Below are 24,420 nucleotides of genomic sequence, written 5' to 3'. Positions count from 1 at the left end.
GATAATCTATAGTATTTAAGTTTTTCTTTTTCTTTATACCATGAATGACCTTTGTCATCTGATGTTATATTTTTGCATGATTGGAAAAGCAGATGAAAATTTTTTATGCTTTTGAAATGGAAAATATTAGGCCTAATATGTTTGGCCTAATCAATATTTTAAAACCATGAAAAAATTCTCATTTTATTGCTATTTATTATTTGAAGCAGAGTACAATAATGTACACAGGTGATAAGTCATCGTAACTGTATTCTTTTCTTGTTGATAGAGAACTATGTTTGGAAAAGTTAACTCATTAGACTTGGAATGTTTTTAACATAAGTGCAATGAAAGCACAGAGAAGTGTAGAAGTTGCTGATTATAATTTTATAAATATACTATAGAGGAGATGTTGCTGTACATCCACGTATTAGCTTCTTTGTTCATCCATCCCTCCTGGACTTCCTTTTTCTCTCCAGGTCTCTCCACCTTCCCATACCTCCATGTTTCCCCAGACTGATCACTAAATTTTTATTATAAAAATGTACTTGGTTTAACTTTGCTATTAATATTTAATAAGCACAGAATCATTCTTTAACTAAATGGGTATATTTTAATTTCTAGAAAGCATTTCTTAGTGGCCATGATATGATCATCCCTCTTCTAAGCCAACGAGAAGTAATAATGAGTTTTTCTTTGATATTTTCAAAGATACAGATAGTTACTTTTTCTTTTTGATTTGTGTCACTTTACTTTTACGAAACTATTTCTGTTCAACAAAGACCTCGTATTGCCTACAATGACCTCACAGACTTGAAATGCCCAAACAACGCATAGAAAAGCTTCATGTGCTTGGAATCTAATGAGCTTTGTTTCTAACGCTAGGAACACAATGTATCTAAATCTCCAACATAAAGGTCATTTGTGTATCACCCTTTCAGAGCAAGGCTAGGTGACACAGATTAATTTCCTAACGAGCAACAACTGTAATTAAAGCTTTCCATTCATTTAATAAGAAAGGTAAATATAAGGTCTGACACCATCTGAAAAGTTCTTGGAACTTTTCCTTCTGTAGATGAAAGGTGTTATCTAAATCCTTTAGAGTGCTTGGTTATAATTACTGAGTTTGTTTGCTGGGAGATAATTGCATAGCTTGTTGCCTCATCTACTCAACAAGGAAACGGTAGACCTAAATCTAGCTAAATCACTCACATCAGATTTGAGTATGACCAAAGGTAGGGACTTGAAAAGGCAAAAGCCAGAAAACTTGACATGGTGCCACCATCCCGGCATATCTTACTGAAGACAAGAGACAAAAATGTCTTTCAGTGCCCCTGACAGATGAATTTGCCTGAAGCTGCTATCCAGTTGAATTCAGAACACTTGTCAGAAGCTAGAGAATTTTTATAAGATGGGATCACCAGAAGGAAAAAAATGTACTGAGCAACGCTGCCCAAGAGCCATTAGAATAAATCCCACTCCTACTGATCTGTTTGGGATTTGAAAATGAACTACGTAATATGTTGGACATCTGTTCTTTATGAAGCTGTGGATGGTTTCTTTGAGATCATGTATTCAAGGCAGAATTAAGGATTTTGACTCATAGAAATGCATTTTTATTGTCCTCTTTTTTTTTTATACTTTATAACATCTCCTCTTCAATGTCTGATTGTGGCTTCTTTGAAATGCCGTGGGAAAACTTACTGACGAAAGAAAAGGCTTCAATGAGGTAATAAGCTACTCAGCAAGAGAACGAAAGGTTTAAATGTGGTCCAGAGTGTGGTCTTTTAAACAGTAATCTGTTCTCCTAATTCCACTATATTTACCTATGGTTTTGGGTTGCACTGATGAAGGAAATGATTTTCCTTACTTACAGTTATGTGTAGAAAAAAGAAGTTCTTTGTTTGTTGTTCTGCTCTGTTTGAACTACAGCAATATATAAAGCAAGTCTCTGCCAAATCTCTATGACAGCGTTGGGTATGCATTGGAAACAGGTTGAAAGTAGGTGGGTGGAGGGAGGGGGCGGAAGCTGATAGGTAAGCTTGTGTGTGTTCCAGACCTAGCAGCAGGTTTTGCGGGTTCCAACACTGGCAATGAGTTTGTTCTCTGAAAGAAGTCTGGGCCTCTGTGTAGATAAAACAAACATTTTAAATTGAAACTCATAAAAGAATGAAAGAGTCAAAACATTCTTACTTATTCTCTCTCTGAGGGGTAGGTGGAAGGCTTTGGTGTCTGACAGGTGCAGCTTATGAGTAAACTGGACAGCAGCCAGAAGTTCTTGTAAGAACAGACCAAGAAGACCACACCTGTTGATTGAAAACATTACCATCTAACACAACAGATGAAATTGTGTAAAATGCCACCCCTATTTTCCCACTTTCCACAATGGCTGATTTTCATTAAATGAGGGTTAAAACTAACTCTGCAGCTCCAAATCCTGAAGCCTTCCACTGGATACAGAATGTACCAAATTTCATTTGATTAAGATCATAACCTTCCCTGGAATGGAAAGATGCATTTTTCATTTTCATCCTAATGTTGCTGAAGAATGCCATGGAATGTCCTTCAGTGTCCTTTGTAGGACACTTAGTTAATCCATTTGCTTCCTAGACATAAATTAGTTTGCTGAGTGTAGCTTTCCACAGCTAAAAGCATTATGAGAGTCTGCTAAAGGTCGAAGTTATGTCCTGTGCCTAGAAGGTGAAAAAAATAAGGTTTCAAGGGAGTCTCTTGGGCAAAGAAAAAAGTCTCACCATCCAATGTGCAATAGAAGAAAGAAAGAGGTGGTAGGGAATAACTGTCTGGATAAAAACAAAAGAACAAAAAACAAACAAAAAAGAAGCTATCTGGTAGGTGGGAACAGGAAGAGAAAGGCAAAAATCTGTGCCAAGAGGTTTCAGAACCATCTGCTGACAAGAACATTTTTTGGTAACTCTTATTTAAATTTTATTTAAGTTATTGGCCTATATGTGAATACCTCTCCTATTTCTGTTCAATTCTCTATGTTCATTCTGTTTTTTTTTCCTTTCTGTTACATATAAGGTTAATTAAATATTAATTAAATAGCTTTGTATATTAAACTGTTATATATATATAAGGGTATAAAGATAAAGATAGCAAAGAACACAATGAAATCATCTCTCATGTCTTTGAAAGTATTGTATGTGAACTTTGTCCCTTCCTCTAGAGCCTGCCAAAGACTTAGGTTTTAGATCTTACATGATTATTTTCTGGATGAAAACTCCCACTACTGGGGTTGTGACTATAGTTGAGCTTTCTCCCACATGCTGTTACCGTCCTGTCAGTCACATTTGTGCCCATCGCTGCATTTCTTCATGTTAGTGCTGGAACGCCAGCTCCTAGTCTAATAAATCTGGGGAAACCCTGGCTTCCCACTAAGCAAATGAAATGCTGTAGACTGAAAAATGAATAAGGTTGGAACAATAGATTTTTTGCCAAACGTACACTACATATCTTACGTATACAGTAATGTACATGTGTGAAAAAATTCCTTTTGTAATACGATGTCAGTTGTTTCCTTTCTCCTATTCTACATCTGACCCCCAGTTCCACATACTTGAGAAATAAGAGTTCAGAATAAAAGGATTTGATTTAATGTGCCTGCTGGGAGGATGATACATTAACTTTATCCCCCCCTCCCCAGTGGGAAAAACAGGATAAGCCATTATTACGTACAAAGCAGTTGCTAAGAAAGCCGCTAGAGGCGTTAAAACCGAGATTATCTGTCTTCTGTAATTAAATCCCTTTTCTTTCTTTCTTTTTTTTTTCTTCTTTTTTTTTCTCCAGGCCTGTACCAGATGAGTCCTTAGGTCCCATGAGCAGTTTACACATCATTCTACGCAGTATCCTCAAGATGGGCAGAGGCAGTGATTAGAAACCTTTAACCCATGAGGATTTTATTATTTCCTCCTTAAGGAATATTTGGGAGCTATTGTTTTTATCCAAGAGTTGTTTATAGGATTTGACCCATGACTCTCATCAGAAATCGATACCTCATTTGCTCCATAATGCACATAGGTTCCAGGATCTTGTCTTCAAACATCTTTCCTCCAGCCACCAACACCACCATGCGCATACCCCTCTATCCCATCTGGCACACACCCCTTACATCATTGGCGTTTGTGTTGATTGGTCATAGAAACACAAACTACTTTGGGCTTAGTGTGGAAGATATGTGTTGACCAGAGACATGTATAAATGCTAGGTTTGGATTTGCTTCTGTCTTAAGAGCTAGTATGATTCCACACATATTCATATGTTCCTGGGTCTAGAATGACATCATTTTCTAATGATACACAGTAGATGCTCAGGAAAAAAAAAAAAAAGAAAGAAAGAAAGAAAGAAAAAGAAAAAGAAAAAAAAAAAAGGAAAAACTCAGGACATACCACAGACAAGAAATTCCCCTCTTCCTCTGTTCTTTAACAGAGTAGCCAGAGATGTGCTTATTTAGAGATACTTCGAAAAAAAAAGATTTTAGTGCTAATGGTCAAAGTTATAGATTTTCAATCAGTATAAAGAAAGAAAAAACAGAACGATTTAAACTTTCCTAATATAGAAACATTGACATTTCTACCTGTGCAGGCCAGCTGCATGTTATACTTGAACAGATACTCTCAGCATTTTCTCTGTGACTTGTGGAGATTAAGTGACCTAACTCCATCTACTGGATGACTAAAAATTACATCGCTCTGGCTTAGAAAGGCAAACTGGCATCATGAAATGGACAGCAACCTAAAACCCTGGAGAGTCTGACTTAAGGTTTTAGCTTTACCACTTTCTGGCCAAAGTAGTCACTTCCTAAAGAGTGACTGAAGATTTCTGGGCTAGGGCTTCATCATGAGTAAAAGGAAAAAAAAAGTGGCTTGAGCTGTTGATCTCCAAATGATCTCTGCATGATTCTGATTTAATCTGAATTAAGAAGTCTGGACCCTAGGTTCTTTATTCACATGGGCTGTAGTTGTACACTGAGTACCCTGAGTACCGTTCTTTTGATTTGGCTTATTGCTAATGAACACCCTCACAAACTCCCACCATTGCCATCACTCACCCTGGTTCTGCCACTTGCCAGGTGTGTGTTCCTCCGGGCAAGAACTGGGTCTCTCCAATCCTCCTTTTCCTAGACAAGAAGAGATGACAACTCTTCCCCTCCGAGTACTGATGCAGCTCAAATGGCATTTTAGCAATACCAAAGCCTCTCTTTTTGGCAGTCACGGGTATTTGGGGTTCTAGGGTGATGTAGGAATGACAGAATTGTGTAAGAGTTTGTTAAGAGCCAGTAATACGGAGCAACCTTGTGAACAATCCGGACTCAGGTAAAAGGAAATATTTTAAACAAGTATAATAAGTCATGAGGAAAAGAAAAGCTATTTATTTCAACACATTATCGTTATTTCCCTGTGACAGCCCTCTTTCATATTGTGAAAAATCAAATTACAGAAAAGCACAACACGAACGCCCATGCACACCCATTGTTACAGTTTTACCTAGTTCCCGGTTCAGACCTTGAGGCTTGGACTTACATTTTGTCTTTGATCACTCAGCTACTCCGTATGCCCAGTGTCTAAACTTAGATGGAGGTGTGTACAGCCTGATATCTTGGTACTAAGAGTGTTGCTTGTTTTCTTCTTCCTCTGCAAGATAAGATGAAGATCAAAACCACATAGATCCTCCATGTTAAGTACAGAAAATGTCAAAAATAATGATCACAGAAAAAAAAGAATACATGTTTATATGGCTTCATCCTGTTTAAAGAGACCAAAGGGGAAAAAATAGTAACTCAGAGTGGATTTGGTCTTAGGTCATTAGCTCTTACGGAGTCTAGAAAGTCTCCTTTAATTCTGTTCAATAAGTATTAGGACTTTTTGGGGCTCCTGGGTGCTCACTCAGTTAAGCATCTGCCTTTGGCTCAGGTCATGATCCCGGGGTCCCGGTATGGAGCCCCACATCAGTGGGGAGCCTGCTTCTCCCTCTTCCTCTGACGCTCCCCCTGCTTGTGCTCTCTATGTCAAATAAATTTTTAAAAAATTAAAAAAAAAAGCATTAGGACTTCTCATGCTCTTATTATTTCTTGCTCCTCTGATCTGTCTCCTTATTTGTCTTAATTACCCTTCTCGTTCTACTTCTGACTTTTCCACTCATCTACTAATGTGTTATGTAATTGCTAGTGTTTTCACTTTCTTATCGATCCCATTTTCCAAGGACCATATAGCCTGGGATCAATTATTTTTGTTGTTAGACATTCAATATTTATTTATACCCACTTAAATGAAAGATCATTCTTCCACTTATATGTATAAGAAGTTCATCTTTATTAAGGCAGGAAAATCATAAATGCTTCCACTGTTTGCTACTATGCATTCACTTAAAAATAATCTGCACCCTCTTTTTATATAATTATAAAATACTTCTCATTTTTGAAATTGAAATAACTTAAAAGAGACTTCCAATAAAAGAAAAAAATTCATAATTTAACAAGGTTCATTTTAGTCAAATCAAAATAAATCTTTCATAGGTGCTCTAGGGCATTTCCTTTACTTTGCTTGTAACCTCAACTAAGTGAGAATCTTCTAAGATGACAGTGAGAGAAAATATGACAGTCCCAATTCCAGAGATCATTTACAAATCATAAGTTCACTGAAAATTACATCTAGCTATATATATATATGTATCTATCTATCTATCTATCTATATATATATATACACACACACACACACCTAAAACCAAATATTATAATTGCAATTATTTGATTTTAAAAGTGAATTATAATTTGAAAAATTAATAATAAGTATAACAGTTAGAACATGGGCTAATGTAGGATGATGGATGTTGGAATCCAAAAAGTAAATATCTCAACAATTTGGGTAAGGGAACCTGATAATATATTCAACCTGTCCTAACATCTGGAATAAGTTTTCAACATTTGTGTTAGTAAAACCACTAATAGATTTTGACAGAGTTTTCCCAGCTTTATTTCTAAGCATTTATTGAAACACAGTTAAAATAGTCTCCATGTGTACCCAGTTCATCCTTGCTCTATTCTATAAAACATGGTTTTACGTAAGCCACTGAGGATAGGGTCTCATTATTGCTTTCAGAATGTGTCCTACTTTAACTCCAACTCCTATCCCTCATCATAAAGTTAAAGACACATGTTAGTACTAAATTTCCATTTTAGAATTGATCTAAAATATACCGCATCCCTCTTTGAATTATTTACTTCCTTTTGTCAAAACTAACCAAACTATGATGGCATTTTCCAATTTCATAAAATATATATGACAAAAATTTTTTATGATTACAAAAGCATGACAACCATTTTAAAGAGTTCAGAAAATAGTTAAAAGTATGCTGTCAGCCTGAATGCATTGTCTTTCAAATTTTTCCTTTGCATTTACATAAAATATAATCTCTTTAATCACAAAAATTAAGATTACTGTATAAGACTCTTGCATAGCATTCATTTTTCTCCCAATATGTTATCATAGACATCACTCTATTGCAAGTATTTTGCTTTAATTCCATCATTTTGAAAGGCTCTATGCTATTTCATTTACAGATCTATCATGATTTATTTAATTAATCTCCCTTTGGTTGACATTTAGATTGTTTTCATTATGTTGCTAATATAAACTGCCTTATAATGAATATCTCTTACATGTGTCCCGGTAAACTTAATGTTTTATGCATAATTCCCTCAAAGAAGGATTCTTGAGTTGGACTATTTAAGGATTCCTAAATATTGCTAAATTGTTCTCCAGAATATTTATAAAAATTATTTTCCTACTAACAGTGTGAGCAAATACCTATTTCCCCACATTTTCACCACCATTATTAAGATTATGACTAAGATGTATTATAATTTTGTCTGTTGATGTTTATATGTGTGTATCTAATAGGGAGATTAAGTATTAAAGGATAAGTGTTTAATTTTTAGACTGTGTACTCTATGTAGAACACTATGACAGAGTTTTAAGCAGAAAATGCCATTATTCTATATTATAAAAACTCGTAAAGGAAAACTCCATCACAGATTTTCTGACCACTCCTGTTTCAGCATTTCTGTAGAAGCTCATATTAACAGAAAGAGTAGTAATTTTATATTTGCTCAAATAACTAATGCACAGCTTACATTCATTTATAGCATCAAACTTGTGTGGGGAGTAGGAATCATTTTCCAAGTGCAAGTTTCCATAGTAGAACTTGACCTGGTGATGATGATAATACAGTTTGGTCAGTCTATCTCAGGTAACCAGTGATAATTCAGAAGGTAGAGTGCACTTTAAATGGAATGGTAACTGTTCACGTGTGTGTGCGCGCGCGCGTGTGTGTGGCGGTCGGGGGAGAGGGATGAGATTCACTTACTCAGATATTTTTCTTTGTATTCTTTATAAACACTTTCAATCTCATCAATTCCTTCAATTCCTTTCCAACTGGATCTTCCTCCTCTTTTCTTTATTATCACTGTTCTCACAGTGCCCTTTGTGTACCAAATCCTGTTCCTCCTCTTTGCCTGTGGACCGGCCTTTCTTTTTCATGTTTTGTGCAGCTTTCCTTTGTTTATGAGACACATTATCTGTATCACATCTTTGGAGCTCTTGTTGTCTGTTCCCATTGAGGCTGCCCTTTGTCTGGACTACTTTTCCCTGCTAAAATTCTTTCCTTTCTATGGTGAGTGGCTGAATTTTTATGCAAATTTCACTGTACATACTGCCTCTCATCGCTCTCTCATTTCCAGTTGTTTTTGGACAAGCTCCAGTCACCCGATGTGAGCTGCATTTACTTTCTGTGCCGTATTCCCCCTCTTTTGATGGTTTCTTCCTTTTCCAATGTCAATCCTCCCTTCCTGTTTGATAGTGGACTTCTTTTGTTGTTGATGAAATTTTCTGTGAGTTTTTTATTCTTATCACTTCTTCAGGTTCATTGTTGGTCTTTTTACTTTGCTTTCATAACCAGTTCCATTGAAAGTCTTCTGTTCTCAGGCTTGGTCTATTGTTCCCAGAATATTCTGTCATTATCTGTGATCTGTATATATAGCATGGTCCTCAAGGAAAGTACCATTTATGTGACCAAAAAAAGCTATGATTCCCTTTATCAACATATTTATTAGGGCAGAGTCATACATCTAAGGATCTCCATCCATGCAAAGATTTGGAAATTTCTTGGAATATCTATTATACTGGAGTGAATGTTGAAGTAAAATACTCAAAATATATTGCTGAGAGATCAGCTCAAGGTAAAGCTGAATTTCAAATCTAATTAAATAATGACTCTCACATTGTCAGGACTCAGAGTGCTTTTAAATGTCATTTAGCCCATTTCGTCATTCAGTATCATATCTCCACAACATCCCAAACAATTATTTAGACGTGGATAACCAAATACATATTAGCTGACCAGATTTTAATCTTTTCCTTACATTGAATGAAATCTGTCTCAATGTAGATTTGCATCTGGGCCCTAATTCTACTCACTAACATCAAGTTAAAGTAAAAAAAAAAAAAATCTAGTTCCNAATCTAGTTCTTTATATTATATAGTACTTCAAACATTTGAAAAACAGACATTTTATCTCTGTTCTTCAATTTGAAAATTCTTAATCCTGACTAGATATTCCCAGTCCCTACAATGAACTTTTCCTCAGATACAGTTTTTTTAATATAATATCACTATCCCTGTCATATCTTTTATAGCACATTTCTGGTTGCCTGGATATATATTCTTATATGTTCTTCCCAAAATTAAACACATCAATCTGGGAGGAGTTTGAACAACTAATAGAAAGTCCATCTCCTCCTTCAATCAAGAAATTATAATATTACAATGTAATGCAATACATGATTACATTAATATCATAAAAATTGACACATAGTGAATTTCTTTATGCTTTATCTATAGTGTACTATTCTATTGCACTTATGGTTTTAGGTAGGAGTACGCATTGCATGTAAACTTGTAAGATTTGGTCCACCATTCTTACTTACCAAAATGCTTTTGGAAACTGATTTTTATCATACTACATATTCAGTCATTCTTTTCTTGATTGATGCCATTCTCCATCCATGTTATTGGTAGCAAACAGAATATATTCAAGGTCAGAATTCTGTGAAACTCCATTATAGACTGACATTCATCTCCTACCCAGCACTCTTTGAACACCACAATTCAGTTTGTAATCCACCTAATTGAAATATCATCTAACCCTACTTGAGCTTTAATCTCATAAAAACATCTTGTCAAATGCCAATATGTTTAATGCATTTCCCTTATCAGCCAGTGTAATAATTCTTTCAACCTACATTTTATAAGTCTCCTTGCTAGGGTAGATAAAACAGATTGGGTACATAGATTCTGGTAATTTCAACTCAGGTTTTGATTTAGATGAATTCTGTATTTCTTACTAGTCTATATGATCACACTCTATGTCTGTTTTCCTGGTTACCAAAAGCAAAAAACATGGCTTAGTCCCCTTGCTTAGTTGTCATATAAGTTCTAAGAAAATGAAGTGTTAATAGTTTTGAAATTTTTTTCATTCACTCCTTCCTGAGCCAAAATCCATAAGCCCAATAGAATATTGTCATCCCATAATAAATGTGTATCTCTAAAATCATAGGAATGTATTTCCTAGAAAGATATAGCAGTCGGAAGGTCTTTTTAGATTATTCAATAGTCCAATTCTCAAGCACAGAAATTTAACAATATGAAAATTTTACAAGTATATTTTAAACTATATAAAAAATTTACCTTTTCCAATCTCATTTAGGTCTGTCAAACTGCCTCTTTCATTGTCTAGACATGTTAGCCATTCTATTTTGCTTAATAAATTCTTACCTATCAATGCTGATTATTAGCAGAAGGACATAAATATAGGTAAAGGACGTAAGAAATAAATATATTGAGGTATGAATAGATATATAATTACAATATTGACATAATAAAGCTGAAAGCAGAATTCATAGAAGAAAAAAATCTTGTCTTTTTATTCAATATTTTCTGGGCTATTTAATTTTCCTCAATTAGGGTAATTTGCTGTTATTTGTTGTTTTTAAATCTTGATTTTAGAACACTTTGGAAAAAATTGTAAATGGCCTACAGGAGAGCAAATCTTATGTATATACAGAGAAAATCAAACTAGAGTAAGAATGTATACTTAGCTTTAAATTATAAAATGTTTATTGTTCTTTTGTCTAATTCACTATATGTATAAAGGACACACTAAAGAAAATGACCAAAAGGTTGGAAAGACAACTTAAATCCTGACAAAGAACAACTCTTCTTGGAAGTTTTAAAGATGAGGCTACTCAGCAAAACTCCTGTTGATAATTGCAGCTCTTTATCAACAGAATGTTCAATTTAACTTGGGCCCTACATTGAACTCATGCTTTATTTATTCAAGGATTGAGGCATGTGTGAGTATGTCTGAAAAATTCTATCACAAGTCTTTCAATGGTTTTATTTATATGGGAGTGCTGGGAGCTTCCTGGGAAAGAATTCACCCTAACAGGAGAGTTTGGCACATGGTTTTGGTTCACAGAGAATCATGAGGAGGATAAAGTGATGTACAATATGCTCTCAGTCATTCTTATTGTTCCTTGGCATCATGCTGATGGATTAAAGCCCGGATCATTAAAAAAAAAAAGGGCTGTAACAAAATGTATTGAAGATTAAAAGAGCATAGACATTGAGAGATAACACATCAGCAGCATTCAAGTAAGCGAGTTCTTCAGTGACAGGAGATAGTACTTTCAGCTATGAAAGGAAGGGGCATGCCTAAGGTTGTCAGATTGGGCAAGTAAAAATAAAGGATGCTCTGTGAAATTTGAATTTCAGATAAGGAGGAGCACTTTTTTTTTTCTTCAGTATAAGTAATTTCCATAAAATATTTAGGGCATACTTATACTTTAAAAAAAATCATTGTTCATCTGAAATTAAAATTTAACTGAGCATCCTGAATTTTATTTGGCAACTGAAGGCATGACAGTAATATTGGCAATGGCAGTGGAAGGGGTCAGGGCTCTTAATTCAGATATATTTGCCCTTGATACTAGAAAGCCTTGCATGGAATTCAGAAAGTAGAAGTTCCTATGATGAGCAACAACATCATTGGCACCATCAACTATTTCCTCATATTGGCCCTGAATTTATAGCCATTAAGATTTATAATGCACTTTGTCTTGCTATGAAATTCCTTTCTCCCTTCATGTGCATAGTTCCAAACAATTTTTTTATATCATAAAAGTTGATCCAGAAAAAGAAAATATGTGAGGAAGAATAATAAAATAAATAAAGTAAAAATAAAATGGAATAATAAAACGCATTCCCGAGTCTATCACACAACATAGAATAGAACATCACCCATATGGTGGGGCGCCTGGGTGGTACAGCAGTTAAGCATCTGCCTTCGTCTCAGGGCGTGATCCCGGCGTTGTGGGATCGAGCCCCACATCAGGCTCCTCCGCTGGGAGCCTGCTTCTTTCTCCCACTCCCCCTGCTTGTGTTCCCTCTCTGACTGGCTGTCTCTCTCTCTGTCAAATAAATAAATAAAATCTTAAAAAAAAAAAAAAGAAAAGAACATCACCCATATGGAGACCATGTTCCTCCCATATCCCATTACCTTCTTCATTAGAGAAAACTACTATTCTGATTTTTGTGTTTATTAATTTCTTGCTTTTTAAATTAGTTTTTACATGCATAGGTATCCCTAAATAATGTGTGGCTTAATTTTATTTATGCTTGATTTTATAAATATTATTATACTGCAATGTGCTTTATTTACTAAGGTCTATCCATGTATGGCTATTGCCTCTAATTCACATATTTTCACTGATATATAATACTATATAGATGAATTTTAAAGTCATTTAGCCTTACAGTATTGATGAATATTTTGTTATTCCCCTGTTGTTTTAGTTCTTATTATAAATAATGCTGTCCTGACATTAATTTGTATGTCTCCAGATGTATATGCAAGATTCTATCTCTAAACAGTTTATGGAGGTGGGGCATTTTTGACATGTAGGATATGGGCATATTTGGTTTTACTAGATAATGCCAAATTGTTTTCCAGTGATTATACCAATTAAATTCCCACTGGCTATGTCTAAAGTTTCTCCCTTTTGACATCCACAACAACACTTAGTATTTGCAGAATTAATTTTTGCCAATCTGATGGGTATAAAATATCTTGTTATGTCTTAATTTGTACTTCTCTGAATGTTAATGAAATTAAACAGTTTTTCCTATGCTAAATGGCCATTCTTATTTTTCTTCTGTGAAATGCTTTTTGTTTTCTGTTGAGATATTTATCCTTTATGTATTTATTTAAGAATTCCATTATAAATTTGAACAAATAATTATTTCATATTTATATTTGCTAAGATCTTCCAACTTTATAAAAAGTCTTGATAGTAGTAGAGCATGTCTTCTTTTTTCTTTGTTCTCTCTTTCCTTCTACCATTTTGAATGTAGTTTGTACTTTCACTAACATATATATTGGATAACCCATTCATGTCTTGGTCTTCTTCTCTCCTTTTATAATATTTTTTTTCTTCTCAGTATCATTTTTGATATTTACCTGCTTCAGTATCTGTGTAGTCATGTTTTTCATTGGTTTTGGTATATTTTTAAGTAGCATGCATGTTACTTCTCCTCCATTTTCTCTAATATCTCTTTATAAGATTCCTACTAGACGTATGTTATAATTTTTCTCATTCTATTATGCACACTTTGCACACATATACACATGCATGTTATTTATTAATATTTTTATCTTTCTCTTCTGTGTTTGGGTAATATTTTTTTTCAGATTCAGCATATAATTTTCTAGCAGTAGAACAAAATTTTGTTTAAACAGAACTTGACATGGGATTTATAATTTCAATAATTATATGTTTCTTGACAATTCTATTTGTTACATATTTAAAGCTTGCCTGTTGTTATTTCCAGATCTCAGCATAGATATCAGTAATTGGCTCTAGGAAAACATCAAGTTTCTGGTATCAGCTACATGTTAATTTTTTTTTTCTTGCAAGCCCAATAAGCTTTTTAAAGTGATTATTTTAGTAGCATATGATATTCTTGCACTTTGAAGTAGACTCATTCAAAATATTTATTCTGCCATACTTCTGTACTAGAAACCCATCATAACTTATTCTTCCTGTGTTAAGTTAAATCTCCCTTTTTGAGAGGTCTCTCCTGACTCCGAGATTAGAATAATTATTTTTGTGTAGTGTTCCATCCTTTTCCTAATGCTTCTCACAGAATTACTTAAGATTCGTTTTCTCTAATAGACCTTAAATTCCTTGCAGGCATTGGACATATATATTTAGCCCTAGCTCATGGATTTATCATATGCAAAAAACTTACTTGTTAGTTTCTTAAGTTCAGTTTTCATGAACTTAATTCACTGGTTTTGATAGCTCTGTTGTCTCTACAACATGGGTAATAGTAGCAAGAGGGGATATTATCAAAATGGGATTCAAATCAAGGAAGTTGAAAATGTCCAATGCCATAGTTACCATTATTATTTAGCTGAAAGGGAGACATTATGAGAGTTCCCTTAAATTTTAGGAGAATTTTGAAGGGGATGGAGCTTCTGAGGACAGACAAGCAGAACTAGAGAAGTAATGATTTCATGATCCTATGTTATCTTTAGGCTTATGTGTCCTGGAAAGTGTAGGTAACTTAATCATAGTCATTTAGAACTAAGGGAACATGGGGGCGCCTGGGTAGTGCAGTCGTTAAGCTTCTGCCTTCGGCTCAGGGCGTGATCCCTGAAGGCCAGGATCGAGTCCCACATCGGGCTCCTCCGCTGGGAGCCTGCTTCTTCCTCTCCCACTCCCCTGCTGTGTTCCCTCTCTTGCTGGCTGTCTGTCACATAAATAAATGAAATCTTAAAAAAAAAAATAAGGGAACATGGAGTTTTCTTTCACTAAACTAGTAAATTCAGTGTTTTGATCACAGCACACTAGCATCTTACATTTTAAAATTTTAAGAGAATTTGCTAGTGACCTTATTGATATTTCCATTACCTATTGAAAAAAAAGCAAGAGTTTTGCTAACAGTATGACAATAATTCTACCAGACAGCTTCAGAATACACTGGATTTTAATAGGCAATATATGGTTCATAGAGATAGTCTTTGTAAGTTATTACACAGTAGGTTTTAGATTTTTTTCTATAGCATTAGATATACCTGATCAAGTGTAGAAAATGGCCTAGGGTAAATCTCAGTAAGCCAAATTTTTACTTCGGCTACTGTGTTATCTCATCTTTAGGATGTAAAGGACTTTTCCCCCCTTCTTTGAGTGTTGGAAACCATGAGTCTCTTTCCATATTACATCATATTTTTATTTCAGCTTTTTTCTGATATGAATTTCATTTTTTATTTTCCTTGATGAATCATTTCACCTTTTAACTGTTTAATTCGAGCTTCCAAGTCTTTTATGGTCCTTATGATTACAAAAACTTATATGAGGTTTCCTCAGGCAAAGCTGATTCATTTCACACCTAAAATATCTACTTCTGCATAGATATGAGGAGAAGAATGAATCCATGATAATGGCAACCAGAACTACACCATACTGGAGATTAGCAATGCCCTGAAAGGCCATAGCTTGAACAGATAAAGCTATCCTTTTCCTTGCACAGGACTACAGAGAGTGTCTCTCTCTTGAATCATGAATAGAGACGAATTAACCATAGGCTATGAGAAATTATGTGGAAGCCCTGGCAATGCTAACATTAAAGTAGACATAAGCAGCTACAGAGACTTTCTTCTCTATGGAGAAATGATCTGGAAATGCTGTCCCCTTATTCAAATAGGGCAAAAAGTTAGCTTGGATGAGAGATACTCTGTTGGGGCACTGATGAAGTTGGTGGTGACAGCAACTTCAGTAAGTGATGGCCTTTTTCTATAGATTGTATCTTACAAAGCCCAAGGCATTGTATAAAGACTCACTAAGAAGATCTGAGGCAAGATTAAGGAGGGAGGCTAATAGTTGGTTAATAACACTACTTCTCCTCAAGGTTTATTAATTAAATCTACTAAGTATAAAAGAATTTTCAAGAGTATCTCTTCATCTACATTCCTAACACCTTGCACCCCCCAAAAAAATCATTTAATATTGGAGGTGAATTTTTAAAATCTCTGCATTTAGAATAAGAATGTCAGTAGACTGGTCAGTATGGTTTGTCATTTATTTTATTTTTCTCATCTCATACACTACAATTGTAGCTATAAATAAATTTTCAATAGTATAAATATAAAAATCTAATTACCTGAGATTTAGTTGGAAAAAACTTGACTACCTACAAATAATATTAATTTGTATTTCTTTTTCAAAATTCAAAAGCCATTATCCATTTTGAATATCCTTATACCTGATACAAATGTGTGAGCATAGTATATATACATAGAAAAACCTTTGGAGTAAAGATTCCTGCCTCTGTAATTAATATTGTGGTAAGAATTTTTTTAAGTTACTATCCTGATGTAGAAATGAGGTGAAAGGTAAATAGCTGAAATTAATTAATTTACAAAATGATTAGGATTTATTTATTTGTAGCTCTGGGAACTGCACTACAAAATTAAGACCTGTATAAAAACTAAGTATTTATCTACTCAATGTAAAAGTACACTGCCCACAACACTTAACATTTGGATAAATGATATTGGGGGTACCATTTCCAGGGCCAAGCCGGACGCTTGGAGATCAAAAGCGTGCAAGTTCTTGGTGTATTCTAAACTTTTCTTCTTACTTACTTTTTAAAAATCTGATATTTAATGTTTCTCAAACTTTATAAAACTAAATCATATCTTTTCCATCAGTGGTTGTCTGTATCATTCTAAAGTCAGAACCAGACAAACTCAAATTATATTTCTTATACATGTCTAACAAAATTAATTGGGGCACATTTCCTGTTTGTGGACATAATAAGGAGCAGTGTAAAAAGTCTGGCAATTCACTACTTTTGTTTCAAAAATGCCAGATTAAAATAGATGGTAATTTCTCTATTTAAAGTATATTAAAGAAAAACCTCACGTGGCAGTGTCTTCTGTATTTTCAATGGACAAAAGCATACTTAACTGTAATTGTTAATGGCACAAGAGATATTTATTTAACATTCTACCAGCATTAACTAAATATATGTATAAGCTAAAAAGATTTCACCCATTTTCATGTAGTCAATTTTAAGTCAGTTCTGATTTTGGTGAAAACAAAAACGGAAGGGAAAAGACCTAAGGGCTAGAAGACTCATCATTAGCCTAAAATTGGAAAACACCTAATTAAAGGTTTAATCAGCACCACATCTTATGTATTGTTAACTATATATAAACATCTATATATCCAATGACCGATGGGTCTTCATAGAGAATTCAGGTTCTACATTGGAGCATGCCAAAATTATGGCACTGGGATAGTAATACTACGTTGTTGTGTCTAAGTGCTTTCTGCTAGACAATGCATTTCATATAACCATCACTCTGTGCCTTTTGTCAAACTTGTGATTGAGGTAGGGACTTTGAAAAGAACAGATGGGGAGAACAGGGAAGGCTCAGAAAAAACAAATTGTTTTCCTATGTCATTAAAAATTAAGAATCCAGATACTCTGAAACTAGGGCTTTCTCTTCACCAACATATTGACTGCCAAATAAACTGATTGATCAATTACTCTACCTCAAACTTCTGATTTGCTTTGGTTCTGCAAACTAAAGATATCTAACAAGAAAAATGAACAAAAGAAGCACTACACATTTTTAAATAATGTTGAAAAGTAAAACCTTAATATAAAATCTCAATTTCACATAAAATCAATCCTGAAATTCTTTTTTGTCTTATGGTCACAGATCTTCACTTCCCACCACCCCCCAGACCCCCAACATACACATCGCTTCCCATTTGTTTATTCTACTTTAATTAAAGAAGAAACTTGTTCTGTCAAACTCAAAATGACTTCTGGATGATTTATTTTATCTCTCTCTCTCTGTGTGTGTGGTTAGCTCTCATGATACGCGTTCAGGTGTTCAGTATGTGAGCTTTCTTCTGATTCTTCTCATTATTGTAGTTTTTTGTTTTGTTTTTATTGGAAGCCTGTACCTCCCACTCCTCTTTACCCTTCTTGCCTGCCAGTCCCCAAAACTCTCCCCGCTGGCAAACACCAGTGTGTTTGTGGTGATTCAACTACTCATTCACTCCAGTTTTGCTTTTTGTTTTCCTTGGATATACAATACAATTATTTTGATTGCCAAGTATATGTGTTTTCTAAATGCTTAATGATTTCTATTTAAATTTAGCTAAGATAAGAATCATACTCATTTTTGCTTGGCCTTGTCTTTGGATATAATATAAGAAAAGCAAGTGAGTAAATTATCTCTAAAGGACCCATGTAAAGGAGTGAATGAGATACACTTCTGGGCGTCTCTGTGATTCTCTCTTCACTACAACTGGAAGATTAATGATATAAACTGAACCAAGTAAGAAAAGTGGAAGAATAATATTTCATTATATATGAAAATAAGAACTGGCAAGAAGTTTAAGGATAATTTAGGTCTTTGTTTTATATATAAAATCTCAAATGACTAGACACATAGATACTAGATATTAAGAACTAGGAAGGAAACCAAGGCCCCCTTAATTCGTGTACGTCAGTGTTTTTCCCAATAAGGTAATATATATTTTTTGTTAAAGTAACATAATCAAGAGAGGTAGAAGACAAAGCATAACTAATAATATTCCATATCTCTAATTTGATGAGTATCATGCATATTATTTTTAAACATTTAATGTGTACCTTCCAAACACCATAAGCATACAAACGGAATGCATTATTTTTATTTAGGTAAACTGCTTTTTTAAGGATAGTGATGCTAGTTTCAAGATAGTTTCTTATTCTCCTTACACATAGAAAGTTGGAGCTAGAAGTTGTAGGATTTAGTAGATTTGAAAAAACCTCATTAATGGTTTAGATGGAATAGCTAACAAGGATCAGAAAGAAAACTTTCAGGAGGAAAGAAAATGTAAAGGATAACAATATATGATATTTGTGTGAGCCTAAGTGCCCATATTTAAGTATTTAAATTGCAAAATTATGATTACTTTTCTTAATAACAAGATTAGCAGTACAAAGAAAATTATTTCATATCTGTAACTAACCATTTGACATCTATTATAGTTTAAAGATAGATTTTTTAGTAACAGTTTAAAAAAACTCTTCCAAGTGATTCACTCAAATACTGGTTTACCAATTTATTCTTGTGAAGCTGTATATCACCAATTCAATTCATAGAACAGATTAAAAAAGAAAACGCAGGAAATATAAAGTTGATGACTCACTTTGAAATCTTATACAAAGAATCCAAATGTTGCAGAACTGGAAGAGGCCTTAGAGATTATTTACAACAATCCTTTCATTTTCCAGGCTAGAAATGTGGGGTTCTGAAAGGTTAAATGACTTTGCCCAGGTGATAGAGCTAATAAAAGGCAGAGCTGGTCTAAGAGCTGGTCTAAGAGCTGGTCTAAGACCTTGTTTCCTATCTGTTCTTTTTCTACATAAATCTGCTTTGGAAAACCTATAGTTCTCCAGGATAGGTAAAAATGGTGGTAGAAATGAAAAGACTATGACTTAGTGCTGGAAGTTTGGTCTAATTTAGTAAATAAGAACAACAGCAAACCATTTCTAGAGTGGGAGAGGGAGACACTATTAAAAGCATTACCACAACTTCTAAATAACAGATTACATGGTTACGAGAAGTCAGTGTGGTTATTTATTTTAGCAAAAACAAATATACAAAACCATATAGAGCACTGCTAAGTAACAACTAGCCTGTTGGAGCAAGAGAGTTACTAAGTTGTTGGCTTTTCATCTTTAAAGGGTAAAGCACAATTTTAAAGGTCAAGAGCAACGTCTATGGTTTAGCAGAGGGATATAGTGCTAGCTGTTGGTTGATTCCATGCAAAGTCTGTTTGGATTTATCAATTCAATTAAAGAAGTAAATCAAGCCAATTAACTTTATTTAATTGCAGGTTTTTATTTAAAATATCTGAGCCGGAAGATTCATATACTTTTCAGAATGTTCTCTTCATCTGCTCACAAATTTTAGTCTGTTCAATCCAAGTGAAACACAATTCTAGAATGTAACACAAGAGGATTTTCCTAAAATCTTCAAACAAAAACTTAAAGTTTGGCCTTGGTTCTGTGACCAAGAATAAATTGCATTTTTTAAAGAGGTGTTTTCCTTCACACAGATTTCTTTCTTCTAATGTCTTCTTAATTACATTGCCACCTACTGGCAGCCTCCAATATGGCAGCTAAATCTAGAGGCCCCAAACAAGATAAGCCCATCTTTTAAAGAGAAACTTGGTCATTGATACTATTGGAAATCTACTCTAAACCTTTTTAAAAATACAATAATAGATATTAAATATACCTGGACTTACTTTAAAAAATTAATAAAATGGAGCCTCCAAGCACTTGTAACACCATTTTAGGATTGGTGAAATAGCCTTTATTTTACATCTTCCTGCCATGCACTTTTGCAATATTATGTCATAATAGAACTTTGTTTGTTGATAGATAAGAAGCTTCCTTTTCTTTCTGTGTATTTGATGAAATAAAAATTTTATGAAATAATGACCAAATTATAATATTCTGTTGATTTTAGATATAGAAAGTTTGAATGTGTCCTGAATTAGATTTGAAATAGTTAGTTTTAATTCATAATTTGGAAATAACTGCTCTAGGTAACATTAAAAAAAAAATCAAATGTAAAGGAAATTTTCAGACCAAAGAAATGCAATCACATTCAAGTTGATAGTTTGGTGTCTACTCTTTGAAGTCATAAAATAAGTCCTTGGCTACTTTGACATAATGGCTATAAAACTTAGATCATTCTGTAAATATCTAAATGCAATGGGGTTGTGAAGCTTGAAGTAAATTTATATCTTTCAGTTGGAGCACAAATACATTTACTGGCAACTTTAATTATTACAGACTATGAAACATTGTTCACGTCTAAAGTATCTTATTAAATGCTATTAATGGGTTTAAAAGTTCCCTCCCTTTTCCCAAAAATCTCAACTTGGAGTAAGTGAAATTAAGTTATAAAATTGCACTTAAGAAATCAGTGAATACATTGGAGGGCAACCTCAGAGAGGTGACTTTGACCTTCTCCTTTCAGAGCCTTGCAGAACAAAATAAACAGAACATAATGCATATAAACATTCAGCTCCCACCTTCATGTTTTAAGAGAGACCACTTTTTAAATCGAATTTAAAATACATTTTCTCATATGCTAATGCACCGGTGGGTTTATTGTATTTTTTACATTATTCTAAAACTATTTTTTAGCAACATGAGATCTTAACAACCCACTTTTTTTTTATTTTCCAATTCCTACTCCTTCTTTTAAAAATACATTTTATTGCCTTGTTTTGCTCTTGTCTTTCATTTTCAATCCACACAGCTTTCTTACATACAATTACAATTATATAACCTCCTTCAAAGGAGAAAAAGAGGTGTTTGTTTTCTTATAAAATATACTCAATATGTAATGAATCAAATCAAGTGAGAAGATTTATTTAAATATTAAAATTATTTCCCTCAAACAATTCTTTTTCTTATTTCTGCTTTCCCTCAGAATAAAAGAGAGTACACTCTTTTGCTGTTTGAAGAACCTATTCAATTGTATCAGAGTAAAATGTGTGAGGAGTAAACATTGGTGTGTGTAATTTACTGTTAATGATCAAACACACTTGCTGAATATAGCAATTCCATTTTAGGGATTTGGTGATATTGCATTAAGTAACTTTGTTTCTTTCATGGGCAAAATTATCATGGTCTCGGAGTTTATGAGAACACTAAAGAAAGCTATAACTGCTCCTCTTTAATATCATGCATGCAAAAATTTCATGGTCTCCCTCAGATCCACCCAACTTTTCTAAGGAAAATACTGTATATTTTAGAGAGCAAGTGTGGCTTAAATAAATGGAAGATGAAAATATTCTGTTCCACAATGGTGCATGACATATTCACTTGAGAAATACACCACCAAGAACAAAAACATGGGTAACCTTAAATAAAAAGCTTCAATTTTATTGTAAATTTCTTCAAATTTGGAGTTCCTTGGAATTTTATCTTTAAACTTTGTCTCTTCCTTTTTTTTTTTTTTAAAGATTTTATTTATTTATTGACAGAGAGAGACAGCCAGTGAGAGAGGGAACACAAGCAGGGGGAGTGGGAGAGGAAGAAGCAGGTTCCCAGCAGAGGAGCCCAATGCGGGGCTCAATCCCAGAACCCCGGGATCACACCCTGAGCTGAAGGCAGATGCTTAAGGTCTTGTTCAAGGAGATCAAAGTTGAGTTCTGAAAGATAAGGAAGAATTCTCAAGGTGAAGGGTGTATATGTTGGAGTTGGGGGATTAAAAGGGTAGTATATCATTCAAAACAGGACAAATAACATAATCTGGAGTGAAAGTCAAAATTTAAGAAACCAAAAGAAGTGAAAACTAAAAGAAGTCAACTGCATGACTGGATGACAGGAACAGAGGAGGGAAGTAGTGAGAAATAAGGCCAGTGAAGTTGTAATGGGAGTTTTATTGTGTACTGTGAGACAGAAGTTAAAAGGCATAGCCATTTCCCTAAAGAAGCATGTTATAGCAGCACCGTGGGGGGGACAAGAATAAACACATTTTGACATAATGTAATCCAGATGTGGGTGAAATAAGTAATTTACCATAACTTCTAAGGACTTTAAGTGTAGAAGACAGAGGCAATTTATCAAAATGCTATGAGATTATCTTGCTTGCAGCCTATAACCCAGGATCTCAGGGACTAGTTACTGAACCAACTATTCCTAAAGTGGATATGGGCCCCAGTTCCACACGAAAATGCAAAGATTTCTGGGACACCTGGGCGGTTCTGTTGGTTGAGTGTCTGACTCTCAGTTTCAGCTTGGGTCATGATATCATAGGTCATGAGATGGAGCCCGCTTTGGGCTTTGTGTTCAGTGGGGAGTCTTCTTGAAGATTCTCTCCCTCTGTCTTTCCCGCACTCACTCACTCACTCACTCACTCACTCACTCACTCACTCTCTCTCTCCCTCTCTCGAACAAACAAATCTTGAAAAAGGAGATGCAAAGATTTTCACTTTTTATAAGTTTTTTTTTTTCCTCTACCGAAGTAACAAACCGGGGTTATGGAAATATTTTTAGACTCACAAAGTTTTAAGAATCTTAGTGATTACTTAGTTCAACTCTTTCATTTTGTAGATGAAGAAGCATTTGTCAGGAGGGTAGACTGATCTGCATAGAGTTTTCTAGCCAGATAATGATGGCATTCAGAGTGGAATCCAGGTCACTTGATTCTGGTTCCATGCTTTTACTAAGATTTACATCAGTTGGGTACTTAGCTGCCTCAGACTTGAGGGGTACTTGGTCAGGTCCTCCTTGATGCTCCTTAAAATCAGATCTACCTCATTAGGCTCACAATTAAGGGTGTCGTTAGTAAAAAAGTCACTCTTATGCCCATTTTTGGTCACTCAGTTAACTGTTAATGGGACAGTTAATAATGAACTTTATCCTGTATATTTATGCTCCCATTTTCTTTAAGATCTTACTAGGCTGATTCAGGGAGAATTTGGAACTCCCATCGCTTTCAGGTGATATCACTTCAATGGCCAAATGGTCCTTTGGCCAATGTTCATACCTTTCGAGAGTGCTTAAAATATGCCACTAAAAATCTGTAAGTTATTGGAAAGAAACAAAAAAGATCCATTTTCATGGCCAAACCTCTTCTCAGTGTCCTATAGAGTATTTTCTATTCAATTTCTTCACGTTTGTTAAATGGGAGATGGAGCTGGATAATGTCAGATGGAGAAAGACCCCTTTGCTACCATTGTGGGCCGCTGGGCATTTTCCTGCAGTTTTTCAATGGCAGACCTGGCAAGGGCAGTGCTGACAATGTTACACTTCAACTGTAAGAAAAAACTGCCTGCACCAGAATTGCATTAGTATTTATTGCTCTAAACATGGGCATTTTCTTATTATCCTTTTGAGTTCTTAAGTATTAGAGAGATTTCCCCTTCCTAAAGGGGATCATTCGAAGAAGAAAGCTGCTTTGTTTTGTTTTTTCTTTTTCAGACAAAAACTGTTATTTTATTTTATTTTTTTCAGATTCTGTTTATGCAAACCTTAATGCATGAAAAAAAGAAGGAAATCAAGATAAGGGAAAATGCCAGCAGGAAAGTATCTCTTTCTACATATACTTGAACTTGCTGACTGCCAATAAGGATCTGCATTATACCTTTCTTTTATCTACTGTGTTATACCTAACATTCCAATGCAACAGAAATGGGATGAAGGATAGCCCAGCTTGATGCCTTTTCAAAATTACAAAATCCTTAAAGTCGTTCCATTCAGACAGATATA

The sequence above is a fragment of the Ailuropoda melanoleuca genome, chromosome 1 (genome assembly GCF_002007445.2).
Source record: "Ailuropoda melanoleuca isolate Jingjing chromosome 1, ASM200744v2, whole genome shotgun sequence".
Classification (NCBI taxonomy): Eukaryota; Metazoa; Chordata; class Mammalia; order Carnivora; family Ursidae; genus Ailuropoda; species Ailuropoda melanoleuca.
Note: the sequence above shows the minus strand (reverse complement) of the source record.